This window comes from Gossypium hirsutum, chromosome A12 (genome assembly GCF_007990345.1).
Source record: "Gossypium hirsutum isolate 1008001.06 chromosome A12, Gossypium_hirsutum_v2.1, whole genome shotgun sequence".
Taxonomy (NCBI): domain Eukaryota; kingdom Viridiplantae; phylum Streptophyta; class Magnoliopsida; order Malvales; family Malvaceae; genus Gossypium; species Gossypium hirsutum.
Genome location: NC_053435.1, coordinates 16,967,185 through 16,980,987, shown reverse-complemented (window position 1 = coordinate 16,980,987; position 13,803 = coordinate 16,967,185). Strand labels below are relative to the sequence as shown.

General features: G+C 37.3%; 1 non-coding gene across 1 annotated transcript; it reads left to right on the top strand.

Annotated features, from left to right (window-relative positions):
- Window positions 1–13,094: 13,094 nt before the first annotated feature.
- Window positions 13,095–13,201, top strand: LOC121211747 (small nucleolar RNA R71). Its single transcript, XR_005906965.1, has one exon. It is a non-coding gene; the product is annotated as a small nucleolar RNA R71 (small nucleolar RNA).
- The last annotated feature ends 602 nt before the right edge of the window (window positions 13,202–13,803 follow it).

Genomic DNA, 13,803 nt, shown 5'->3' with positions numbered 1-13,803 from the left:
TTGAGGCTTAATGAATATTCGATAGCTTTCCAAATGGTTCAACGATGAGAGATATAGTTTAAGTTAAACAAGAAAAGTATAACCATATCTGATAGCTTTCCAAATGGTTCAACGATGAGAGATATAGTATAAGTTAAACAAGAAAAGTATAACCATGTTGTGAGTAGTACAGGTTCCTATTTGAAATGTACGAGATATGAGCTCAATGTATGCTATGTGAATTATATTGGATAATGATGAGTAAGTTGTGCTTATGCCTACTTTTGTATTATGAGCATGATGATGAATGGTAAAGTTGTTGTCATATTTATTTGCATGGGACTTACTAAGCTTTATGCTTACTCCCTCTCTTTTCCATTTTCTTATAATGCTACCTAATTAGCTCGAGGATCATCGAACGTCGGAGGCATCGATCACACTATCAATCGAAGCACTTGGTATAGTTGGTTTTATTATTTTGAATATGGCATGTATAGGGCTTAGACCTTTGAAGTTGGTGTCATGTTAATTTGGCCAAACATGTGATAACCCGAATTAGGGCCTAACCGAAATAGTGGTTTCAGGACCACAAAATCTAAGATAGAAATAATTATTTTATGATTATTTTGAGGTCTATGATATGATTCCATGATTGTGTGAAAATTTCGTGAAGAAATTTTATGCATAAAGTGCTTAATTTGAAGTTAGGGACTAAATTGAATAAGTTGCAAAACCTGCATTCTAGAAGTTTCTAGTATGAAATTGTTTTGAAATATTAATTAGGAGGTCTTAAATAGAAATTTGACCAATTTTTAAGTTTATGGACAAAAATTGGACATGGATGGAATTTTTGAAAGTTTAGTAAGGAAGGGCATTTTGGTCATTTGGATATTAAATGAAATAAAATGGGAAAAATAACACAAAAATGATCATCTTCTCCATAAGTTGCTGCTGAATTTTGCTCTCCACCATAGCTAGGGTTTCAACACTTTTAAGCCTTGATTGTAAGTGATTTCTATGCCCGTTTTTAATGTTCTTTATATTTTTGAAATCCTCGTAGCTCGGTTTACCTATTTCTACCAATATTTTGAGCTAGGGTTTATATTTAAAATTTTACCCATGGATGACATGTATGAATTTTGATGTTTTATGGTAGAATAGAAGTTTGAGATTGTGTTAAACAACTTTTGCTAAGTGATTTTTCGTAAAAACGAGTAAAATGACATAATCGGTAAAAATACCTAATATTCATAAGTACATGTTAGAGTGTGAATTTGATGTTGCTATAGAAGGGAAAAATGATCAGCATGTCATAAAATATAAGAAAATAGGATGAGGTTTAATTTACGAGGCTTGGGGTAAAAGTGTAAATATGTAAAAGTTTAGGGACAAAATGGTAATTTTGCCAAAGTTCGTACTAGGGGCTGTTTTGATGAATGTGTGTATTAAATAAATTAATTTGGTATTATAGATCAAGAGAAAAGAGATTCGAGTCGAGATCGGGGGAAAAATAAAGTTTACAAGGAATAGGCTCGACTATTCTCATTTTGTATCGAGGTAAGTTCATATGTAAATATTGTAATATAACCGTTATTTTAAATCATTTAATGCTATTTATACGATATTATGATTGTTATCATGCAATTCTATGCTTTGTGGTCATTGTTGGACAACATGCAAAAATTTTATGAATTATGTGAAAAATGTGAAAGGAGTACGAACGAGGAAAGTCCCGTTGAACCTTAGGAATACACTAGGATATTTGGGCATCCGAGTTCGTTGAGTTGAGTCCGAGTTCACTTATGGATCTGAATGTCCGAGCTCATTGAGTTGAGTCCGAGTTCACTTATGGATGCGAACGCCCGAGCTCGTTGAGTTGAGTCCGAGTTCGCTTATGGCCGGGTTACATGGTAGCTTGGTTACATATGTGGCACTTATGTGCAAACTTTCCATGTATCTGAGTTATATTCCGATGTGTTCAACGGGTAAAATTCTAGTGAAATGGAAGAATACTCAAAATGCAAGTGACGTATTGGTAAGTGTTGTGGAATGGGCACTTTGGACAGGTATGTACTTAACCCTCGGGTTGAGACTTGATACGACAACAATAATATGGTAAGATGATGAATGATGAATAGAAATGTGATACATGTTTTGGTGATATTATGCTAATGTTGGTTGGTATAATTGCTTTGTTGAGTTATTTGTTATTTGCATGTGGACTTACTAAGCATCTATGCTTACTCCCTCCTTTTCATTCTTTGTAGTTTTGACAAGTCAATTTGGAGATCGGGATGGTTGGAGGCACGCTCACACTATCATTGGACAATCGCGGTATAATAACTTGAATTTTTTGGAAATATGGCATGTATAGCATTCCAATCATTTTATGTGTATAATCTTATGACATGGCTATGGATGGAATGGAAATGTTTGAGAATGATTAGCTATTGGAATGGCTAATCAAGTTTATATATGATAACATGTATGCTTTATGTATTAACTAAACCATGAAAATCCTTGGAAAGGTAAAATTTGCCACAAAACAGAATCAGACAGCAGTAGTGACGTGAATTTTAAAAATCACTAAAAATAGTCGAAATGGAATTAAATGATGGATAAGTTATGGAATTGAATTGTGATGAGTCTATTTTCATATGGAAGAAACTAAACAGGTAAATGAGTTATATTTTATGAGATATTTAAGTTTTGGTGGAATAGGGTCAGAGCGATCTCTGAATCCCCTGTTCTGACTTTATAAATTCACCATAAATTTTACAAAAACAATTAAGAGTTTTAAATTACATTCATGAAATCCTTATTGATTCTAGTTTTATGAGAAACAAACAGCATAGTCATTGAAACTCTGTACATGGAGATATCAGATTCGTAATACACAGGGGTTAGAGTAGCCAAACCTTGAAACAGGGGAGATTTTAACTAATAAACTGTACTAATTGGCCTAACCAAAAATTCTATAAAAACAATTAGTAAGTAGATATATGAGTCTAGTTTCAAGGAAAATTTACGGAATTGGATTTCGAGTTTCGTAACTCGAGATATGAATTTTTTAGCGACTGTGATGCAGTTGGCCAACTTGTCTGGAAATTCTAAAATAAATTGTTTGAGCTGTTTAATTAATGAATTAAGTCTGTTAACATCTCGTGCTCGACTCCGGCGATGGTCTCGGGTACGGGGGCGTTAAAAAACGTGTTGGCTTGGGATAAATCTCTTCATTTTGTATTAAGCCTTGGAATAATGGCTAATGTTCATTATCGATATATGCAAATGATGATGTTTTCATGAATGAGATAATACCTCGTGTGGCTAATTATACCTTGTATTTTTTAATGGATGTTATATTGTGTTTTAGGGTGGCAAAGCGGCTTGGTAAATAGCCCTATATTGTCCACACAGGTAAACACACGGGCGTGTGCCTTGCCCGTGTGTGACACATGGCCAGCCCCATGGGCGTGTTGTTCGGTCTTGTGTCTCCTGTACGTAAAATTTACAAGTCAGAATGCATGGTAGTAAACACACGGGTAGAGACACGGCCGTGTGTCTCAACCATGTAGAGGACACGGCCTCTGGCCACGAGTGTGTGCCTCGGTCGTGTGCCCAAATTGGATGCTGGCGTCAGAAACATAATGTCAAGGTTTTTAGACACGGGTGGTGTGAGGGACACGGGCCATGGACACGGGCGGGTGGTAGGCCGTGTGAAAACCCCTGTAGGTTCGAATTTAGAATTTAATTCACACGGGTATGGGACACGGCGTGTCCTTAGATGCTTAGGCCGTGTGTGCCACACGGGCCATCAGTACGGCCATGTTATAAGGATCACACGGGCGTGCTACCCTTCTAGACGGTCGTGTGCCCTGTTTCAAGAATCATTTTTATTAAATCGATTTAAGGACCTGAGTTGGTTTCGAATGGGTTTCAATGAAGGTTTGAGGCTTCGTAAGTCCACTTTAAAGAGTTTTAATCAAGGTTAGAAAAGTTTTAAAGTTGATCAAGTCTTGGTGACTTAGAAATGATTATATGCATGTGGTTAAGTATGTTAATGCCTCGTGCCCAGTCCCGGCCTTAGACTCGGGTAAAGGGTGCTACATTTAGTGGTATCAAAGCATGGTTAGTCGATTCTAGGACTAACCTAGCGTGAGCATGAGTCTAGCTATACATGCCATAACTGTATATTGATAGTGTGACGACTCCTGACGATTAAAAATTGTATTTTCATATAGTAAATGGATCCTGATAAAGCTACGGCGGATGACGTAGAGAGTAACACGCCGGCTCCCGCTGAAAGGACCTCGCCAGTTGAGAGTGAGCCCGTGACTATGGGCCAAGACGGAGGGGCTAGAGAAGCCTACCTCTGAATGATGGATGAATGGTACACGGAGTTCGTTCGTGCGAATCCGAACACTCCACCTCCCCCACCTCCTCCGATTCCTCAATATGCTTCTGTAGCTCTGCAGTGAGCGGACGTGTTTAGGAGAGAGAAGCCTCTGGTAGACAAGATTCAGAAACAAGGGGCTGAGGAATTTTGGGCCAACCTGGATGATGACCCGGAGAGAGCAGAGTTTTGGTTGGAGAATACCATTAGGGTATTTGACGAACTATCGTGCACACCTAAAGAGTGTGTGAAGTGTACGGTGTCACTTCTACGTGACTTGGCCTATCAATGGTGGAATACTCTCGTGTCTGTTGTACCGAGAGAGAGAGTAACTTGAGAATTCTTCCAGGAAGAGTTTCGAAAGAAGTATATTAGCCAGAGGTTCGTAGACCAAAGGAGGAAGGAATTTCTAGAGTTGAAGCAAGGCAGTAAAACAGTGACGGAATATGAACGTGAGTTCGTGAAACTCAGCAAGTATGCGCGAGAATGCATGTCCTCAGAAGTCACTATGTGTAAGAGGTTTGAGGATGGCCTTAATAAAGATATCTGAGTATTTGTGGGCATTTTTAAGTTAAGGGAATTTGTGGTACTCGTTGAGAGGGCATGTAAAACAGAAGAGTTGGTTAAAGAAATGAGAAAGGCGACTATTGAGTCGCGTGATTCAATGAAAATATAGATGGGGAAATTGCATCAGTCCTCATCTAAGAAATCTAAGGAACTCACTGCCCGATCGAATGCTTCGGTGAGGTTCTCGAATAGAAATAAGAACTAGCAGAACACGGCTTCTAGAGCCCAGACCACTTCTGTCGCTAGTGTCGACAATGCTCAGCCAAGTAAACCAGAATGTATACAATGCGGTAGGCGTCATTTTGGCGAGTGTCGAGGTAATGAAAGAGGGTGCTTCAAATTTGGGTCAGTAGACCACTTCATCTGAGACTGGCCCGAGCTTTATGACAAGGAGAAAAACCATGATGTGAGAGCAAGTAGTGCTCCTTTGAGGGATAGACCACAAAAGAACCCTGTAATCGGGGCTACCAGTAGAGGTACGCCAAGAGATGCTGCAGTGAGGTCCGAGGGCAGAGCACTTGCGAAGACTTATGATCATGATGATTTGAAGTGTGATAAGTTTTAAAATTTATTTATAATTGACCATTCTTGAAACTAACTATTATCACAACAAAGGCAAGCACACCTTATCGAGCAGTAGTATAGTTTATGGCAAGACCGGAGTGTCGAACCCAAAGGAACCAAAAGTACTAGTATTAACTTTCTTTTTATTATCTAGCCTAAAAATAAAGGGTTTGTTTTATCTAAACTAATTATTAAACTAAGAATGTATAGAAAGTAAATTAGGGAAATAACTTTTGGGAAAACTGAATGATTTGGACAATACTTAAGGGAAGAAATCCACCTAGACTTCACTTGTTATTGACTCTGAATCAGACGATTTATTCACTTGACTTGATCCGTAGAAATCCCTAATTTATATTATTATCTCTTTCGAGACGTCTAACCCTAGGTTGATTAATAAAATCTCTTTCTAATTAACTCCCTAGTGTTGCATTAACTCGATCTATGGATTCCCTTATTAGGTTTCACCCTAATCCGGCAAAATCTTGTCACCCTATATCTAGGCATGCAATCAACTCCGCTTAATTATGTTAGATCTACTCTTAGATAGGGACTTTTGCTCCTCTGAATAAGCACATCAATGCTTGAATCAATATCCTAGAATATTAAAGCAAGAGTTAAGAATTAAGAATAAGTCAAATATTTATCATACAATTTAGATAATAATAACAAGATCCATCTTAGGTTTCATTCCCTCTTAGGTATTTAGGGGTTTTAATTCATACTTATGAAAGAAAACATCTCAAAAGAATAATGATAACAAAACATAAAGAAAACCCAAGAACTCTTGAAGGGAATTGAAGGGAGATCTTTAGTCTTGAAGGTGAATCCGTCTTCTGAGATGGATCAATCGGCTTTCTTCAAGTAATTTCCTACCTTCTACTCCGTGTCTCCCTTCTAAGTGCCTCCTCAAGTGTTTAAATAGGCTTTAGAATGCCTAAAATCCCTCAAGAGTGGCCTTTTCCGAATAGAACTAAACTTGGGCTCGATAGGGACACGCCCATGTGACACGCCCGTGTGCGATTTCTTCAATCCGTGTTCAAGGCTGTTACATAGGCATGGGCGTGTGGTCTACTCGTGTAAGTCATGCTTCGATCCTACCAAATGGACACGACCGTATGGCTTACCCGTGTGAGGAAGTCCAGGCCATGTTGATTTCTCATGTTGGTTTTTTTTCTCTGTTTTCGGCCCGTTTCTCACTCTTTTTACTCTCCTATGCTCACCTAAGTATAAAACATGAAATTAAAGGATTAGGAGCATCGAATTCACCAAATCTAAGAATAATTCATCCAAAAATATGCTAAGCATGAGGTAAAAATATGTATAAATTATGGTTTATCAAATACCCCCACACTTAAGCGTTTGCTTGTTCTCAAGCTAAATTCTTCTCAACTTATAATTCCTATCAATAATATCTCAAAATAAACCATAAGTAATCACATATTGAGAATTCAACTAGAAGAACGTCAAAGTTTCAAATATTCCAAGTTGAGCATTTTATCACGAAAACATAGGTGTCTCCCCCCATCTAAGTGATTACCTTTGATTCAAAATATCACAAAGTTCAACCTCCTCACTAAAGATTCACTCAAATCACTCGAGGTGTTTAAGGACAAGAAATTTAGCACTCAACAGTCAATATGAAAAGTTATTACCATAGGCTTACGTGAAAATCAAATCTCCACCACTATAAATTGAGATGATACATCAATCAAAAGGTCTTTTAGAGGGTTGTAACTTGGCTTTCGTTAGGGGGTGTGGTTCACAAGCTGAAAAAGATGGTTAGAATCGAGAGTGAATTGAAAATTTACCTAACTAGAAAAATACTACAACTTGATAAATTACATTTCTAATTAGAAAATCCTAGAATTTAGCTTTTCTTCATGGGATAAGGAATTTAAATACTTAAGCTCAAAAACAAAGAATTACTACTAATATGTATGTATGTATGGATGTTTTTTTTGTAAGGACAAGTCAAATAACATAGGCTAGCTATCAAAAATAAAACATAGCTAAGCAATTTATTCAAATCAAATCTCGACAAAAATAGGGATCAAATTAATTTAGGGGATTTCAACAATAATGGGTTATGGGTTAATATTGAGGGTAAATCAATTATGGCTTGTTAGGCTCAAAGGGGTTTACTAAGGGTTAATTATGATGGTAGGATTTTATGGAGTAAGTGGGTTAAACCTAAGTGCCTTTATCATCTCGACACATCAAATCAATGGTGTGGTCTTGACATGTATAATCAAGCAAGTTCTAGAATAACAGATCAATATTGACGTACTCAAAGCAACAATAAAAGTGAGCATGAAAGAATTAATAGATGCTCTAAAGGCTCAAGATCTCACAAAAATTATGGCTTTTTGATGTTTAAACCTGTGAACTTCAGCTCAAGATAATACCTAAACTTGGGGAAACAACCTAAAAATTTTTAATTCTCAAAAATCAACTTATCATGCTTGGTTCTCTAATTCCTTAAAGTTTAAACAATCAATGCATAAATGCCTATGTTTTAATTCAAGACATATTAATAAAAATCATAAATTAATCAAAATTCATTCTAATGATTATATGAGAAAATTATTTGAGAACAAGACAAAATTCAAGGATTTTCTGATAATGATATAAATGACCCCCCACACTTAAGATGTACATTGTCCTCAATGTACAATGATAGATATACTGAAAAATACAGATATATAATCATAAGATAGGGAGAGATGTGAAACTTTCTAAATGATGAATGGACTCATTGAATTGTAGTTATGGAGAATAATCGGCTAAGGCAATGATGAGAGTGGAGGAGGATACTCTGGTGGTGGTAAAGGTTCATTAATCCATAAGTCCTGCACCAAAAGAATATTATATCTGGTAGTAGCTATGGTCGTGGTCAAGCAGGACATGGCAGTCGTTGAGAACCTTTTCTAGTGGAGTTTCAAGGTCCTAAGTAATGATGAGCTTTGGACCTCTTTATAACTGTGATAAAATCAAGAACTTCTTTTAGGAAATATAAAGAAGCATAATTACTTGTAAAGAAATAGCCGAATAAAAATTATAAAATCTCAAGATAAAATAAAAATAGTATTATAGGGAAATAAAATGTAATTTCAAAATATAAATAAAGATAAAAATAAAATAAAATAAAGTAAAATAAATAATAGGTGTTTATAAAGAAATTGGGGCACACGGCTGTGGGGCATGCCCGTGTGCCCTTATTTCAGCCCGTGTGTTTTGTGGCTTTCGAAATTGGGCGCATTGGTGCACACCGCCATGTTGCACGTCTGTGTCATTCTTCGTTCGCTTTTCCCATGCCCGTGTTGTTTTGACAGGCTCGACCACGGTCGGTGGGCACGGTCGTGTCGCACGCCCGAGTTAATTTGGCAAGATTACCCACGACCATGTCACACGGCCGTGGCAACTTATCTAATCCCGTGTTGGGGAAACGTTTTTACTCTATTTTCACACGACCATATTGTACTGATGTGTTGCCTCCCGTGGTATGGACACGGCCTAAGGCATGCCCGTGTGCCTGGCTGTGTGGTTCTAGAAATCCTATGTTTAGTGACTCAGTTAGTGAATTAAATGTTAAAACTAAAATTTAAATAAGTTAAAACCGTTAGTGCTCAGGTTTCCTCCTGAGAAGCGCTTATTTATAGTCTAAGCTCGACTCTACCTTGTGGGTATATTTAGGTAACTTTGTGGAGCCGTAGCTCCTCTTTATCGTCTTTGAAATTCTCACCATTATAAAGTTTGAGACGATGTCCATTTACCTTAAAAGTGCCTTGTGATGGATGACTTACCTCTACTGTGCCATATGGAAACACAGTTTGGACTACGAAAGGACCTGACCATCGTGATTTAAGCTTTCTAGGAAACAATTTAAGCCTCGAGTTGTATAACAGGACAAGATCTCCAACTTCAAATTGCCTTCGTTGCTTCAAACGAGCGTCGTGGCAGCACTTCGTTGCTTCCTTGTATAGGCGCGAATTTTCATATGCATTGACTCACCACTCATCTAACTCGTTCAGCTGCATCAACCTGTTTTCACCTGCAAGTTTGGATCAAGGTTTATAGCCTAGAATGCCTTGTGTTCTAACTCAAACGGTAGATGACAACTTTTTCCGTAAACAAGTTTATAAGGGGATGTTCTTATGGGGGTTTTAAAAGCAGTTCTATAAGCCCATAAAGCATCATCTACTTTCATCACCCAGTCTTTCCTGTTTGACTCTACTGTCTTTTCTAGAATACATTTGAGCTCTCACTTTGCTACTTCGACTTGTCCACTAGTCTGAGGATGATAAGGGGTAGCTGTTCTGTGGTTAACTCCGTATTTCTTAAGGGTCTTATCGAATTGGGCGTTACAAAAATGAGTACCTTTATCACTGATAATTGTTCTAGGGGTTCCAAATTGAGAGAAGAGTTTCTTAAGGAATCGTACTACCACTCTAGCATCATTAGTAGGTAAAGCTTGGGCTTCCACCCATTTAGACGTATAATCAACGGCTACTAATATGTATTTATTCTCGAATGAGCTGGGGAATGGACTCATGAAGTCGATACCCCAAACGTCAAATATTTCACATGAGAGCATATATGTTTGAGGCATTTTATCGCGTTTGGATATATTACCTGTCCGTTGGCATTTGTCATAAGAAGTAACATACCTGTTGTCGTCTTTGAATAGAGTGGGCCAATAAAAACCTGATTCGAAGATTTTATGTGCGTTCTTATTTCCACTATAATTTCCTCCAGTCGGTCCTGAGTGGCAATGTTCCAATATTTCCAAAGCTTCTGTCCTTGTATGCATCTCCTAATGATTTGATCTGCACATATACGGAAAAGAAAAGGGTCTTCCCAAAAGTATTTTTTCACATCAGTGAAGAATCGCTTCTTTTGCTAATGTGTCAACCCTTTTGGGATAATGTTAGCGGCTAAAAAAATTTACAATATCTGCAAACCAAGGTACCTCAGAATCAGATATAGCAAAAAAAATTTCTTCAGGGAATGAATCATTTATTTCAACGTCATCTGGCTCTTTGGTACTAGAGTTTTCATGCCTGGAGAGATGGTCAGCCGCGAGATTTTCAACTCCTTTCTTATCCTTAATCTCCAAGTTAAATTCCTGCAATAATAAGATCCATCGAATGAGTCGAGATTTTGCATCAATTTTAGTCAAAAGGTAGCGAAGAGCGGAATGGTCAGTATAAACGACAACTTTAGACAATATTAGATATGACTTAAATTTATCGAATGCGAAAACCACAGCTAGCAGCTCTTTCTCCGTGCCGGTGTGGTTTTCTTGTGCAGCTGTCAAAGTTCTACTAGCATAATAGATAGGTTTAAAATGTTTATCTCTTGGCTGTCCCAAAACTGCACCTATTGCAAAATCACTCACATCGCATATTAGTTCAAAAGGTGAATTCCAATCAAGTGCAATTATAATTGGAGCTTTAGTCAGTTTATCCTTTAAAGTATTAAATGCTTCTAAACACTCCTGATTGAAATTAAAAGGCACATCTTTTTCTAGTAATTTAGTCAAAGGCTTAGCTATTTTAGAAAAGTTTTTAATAAATCTTCTATAAAACCAAGCTTGTCCTAAAAAGCTTTTAATAGCCTTAACCAAATTAGAGGGAGGTAGTTTTTCAATGGTTTCAATTTTAGATTTATCAACCTTAATCCCTCTACTAGAAATTTTATGTCCTAATACAATACCTTCTTGAACCATAAAGTGACATTTTTTCCAATGAAGCACAAGCTTTGTTCCCCCACATCTTATTAACACTCATTTTAAATTTTTAAGGCAAAAATGGAAAGAGTTACCGAAAATCGAGAAATCATCCATAAATACCTCCATGACATCTTCTACGAGTTTGTCAAAAATGGCAATCATGAAACGCTGAAAAGTAGCAGGAGCATTACATAATCCGAAAGGAATTTTAGGATAAGCAAACATACTGTATGGACATGTAAATGTCGTCTTTTCTTGATCTTCAAGAGCTATTGGGATTTGAAAATAGCCAGAGAGTCCGTCTAAAAAGCAGTAGTACATATGCCTCGACAATCTTTCCAACATTTGGTCAATGAATAGAAGGGGGAAGTGATCTTTTCTTGTGGCATCATTTAGTTTCCTATAATCAATGCAAACTCTCCAACCTCTGACTGTCCTTGTTGGGATTAATTCATTCTTCTCATTGGCTACCATAGTCATGCTTCCTTTCTTAGGAACAACCTGCACTGGACTTACCCAAGAACTGTCAGAAATAGGATAAATAATTTCAGCATCTAGGAGTTTAATTACCTCAGCTTTAAAAACTTCCTTCATGTTGGGGTTCAGTCGTCTTTGGGCTTACACGCATGGCTTATATTCATCTTCCATTAAAATTTTGTGGGTGCAAAAAGAAGGGCTGATTCCTTTAATGTCAGAAATTTTCCAAGCTATGGCCCTTTTATGCTCTCTTAAGACTTGGAGTAATTTCTCTTTCTCTTTGGGTTGCAAGTTAGACACAATAATTACTGGTAATGTAGAGTTATTTCCAAGGAATGCATATTCCAAGTGATTCGGCAATTGTTTAAGTTCTAGTTTGGGAGGTTCTTCAATAGAGGATTTTTGCTTAGGTTCATCATTTACCTTAATAACGTCATATTCTGCTGGTCTTGGGGAGGGTTCATTGGGATTCAACTCAATCCCTATCTCAGAATTATCATCCCTCTCCTCTCCTTGGGCAAGACACAGTTCCAACGTGTCCTTATGTGTGATTTCCTGAAAAGAATCTATACTGGCATGATCAATAGAGTCAAGAAAATAACATGAGTCATCCTGTTCCCTAGAAAATCTCATGGCATAATAAATTTTAAATATAATCTCTTTGTCACCTACTCTAAGTACCAATTTACCATCACCCACATCAATAACAGCCCTAGCAGTGGCTAAAAATGGACGACCTAAGATTAAAGGCACTTCAACATCCTCATCCATGTCAAGCACAACGAAATCAACAGGGAATATAAATTTATTGACTTTTACAAGTACATCCTCTATAATTCCCCAAGGATATTTAACAGATGTATCAGCTAATTGAATACTCATCCTAGTGGGTTTAGGTTCCCCAAGACCAAGTTGTTTAAACATTTTATATGGCATCAAATTAATGCTAGCGCCTAAATCAGCTAGTGCCTTATCAACATTCAAACTACCAATTAAGCAGGGAATAGTAAAACTTCCTGGATCTTTTAGTTTGGTTGGTGGTTTATTCTGGAGTATGGCTGAGCATTCCTCATTAAGCTCCACTATAGATAGGTCTTCAAATTTCCTTTTGTTTGTTAGAAGCTCCTTTAAAAATTTTGCATATGTAGGCATCTGTGATATAACTTCAACAAAAGGTAAGTTAATATACATATGTAGGCTTCCGTCGGCTTTGTCCTCATAACTTGCCATTGATAGTTATTCACTGACATCTCCTCAATAAATTTGTGAGCAGCTTCAGGTGTTTTGTTATTCAGAGTTCCATCGGCGGCTGTGTCGATAAGTTGCCTCGTTGAGGGGTTCACACCGTTGTAGAACGTCTGAACTTGTAGCCAAAGTGGTAACCCATGGTAAGGGCACCTTCTTAAAAGATCCTTGTATCTCTCCCATGCATAATAGAGTGTTTCTAGATCCATCTGCACAAAAGAAGAGATATCATTCCTCAACTTAGCCGTTTTTACCTGCGAAAAATATTTTAGTAAAAACTTTTTGGTCATTTGTTCCCAAGTAGTGATTGACTCTCGTGGTAACGAGTTCAACCACTGTTTAGCCTTATTTCTTAATGAGAAAGGGAATAACCGAAGGCGAATGGCATAATAAAAAAGGCCATTAATTTTAAAAGTATCGCAAAACTCCAAAAAACTCGCCAAGTGATTGTTTGGGTCCTCATCCTACAAACCATCAAACTGAACAAACTGCTGTATCATTTGAATTGTGTTAGGTTTCAGTTCAAAATTATTTGTAGCAATAGCAATTCTAACTATACTTGACTCAGTTCCTGTTAAATTAGGTTTAGCATAATCATAAATAGTGCGTGGAGTAGGATTCTGATTTATTGGATCAGCAGCAATCGCAGGAGGTAGTGGATTGTCTTGATTTTAAGCCATCTCCTCGGTTGTGGTGTGAATGTCATCCTCTTGCTCTTACTCTGTGTATCTTAGGCTTCGCCTTATTTCTCTTCAATTTCTACGAGATGTGTGATTTATCTCACTATCAAAAAGTAATGGTCCTGACGAGTTTCTTTTAGTCATGCACTATAAAAACCTGCCAG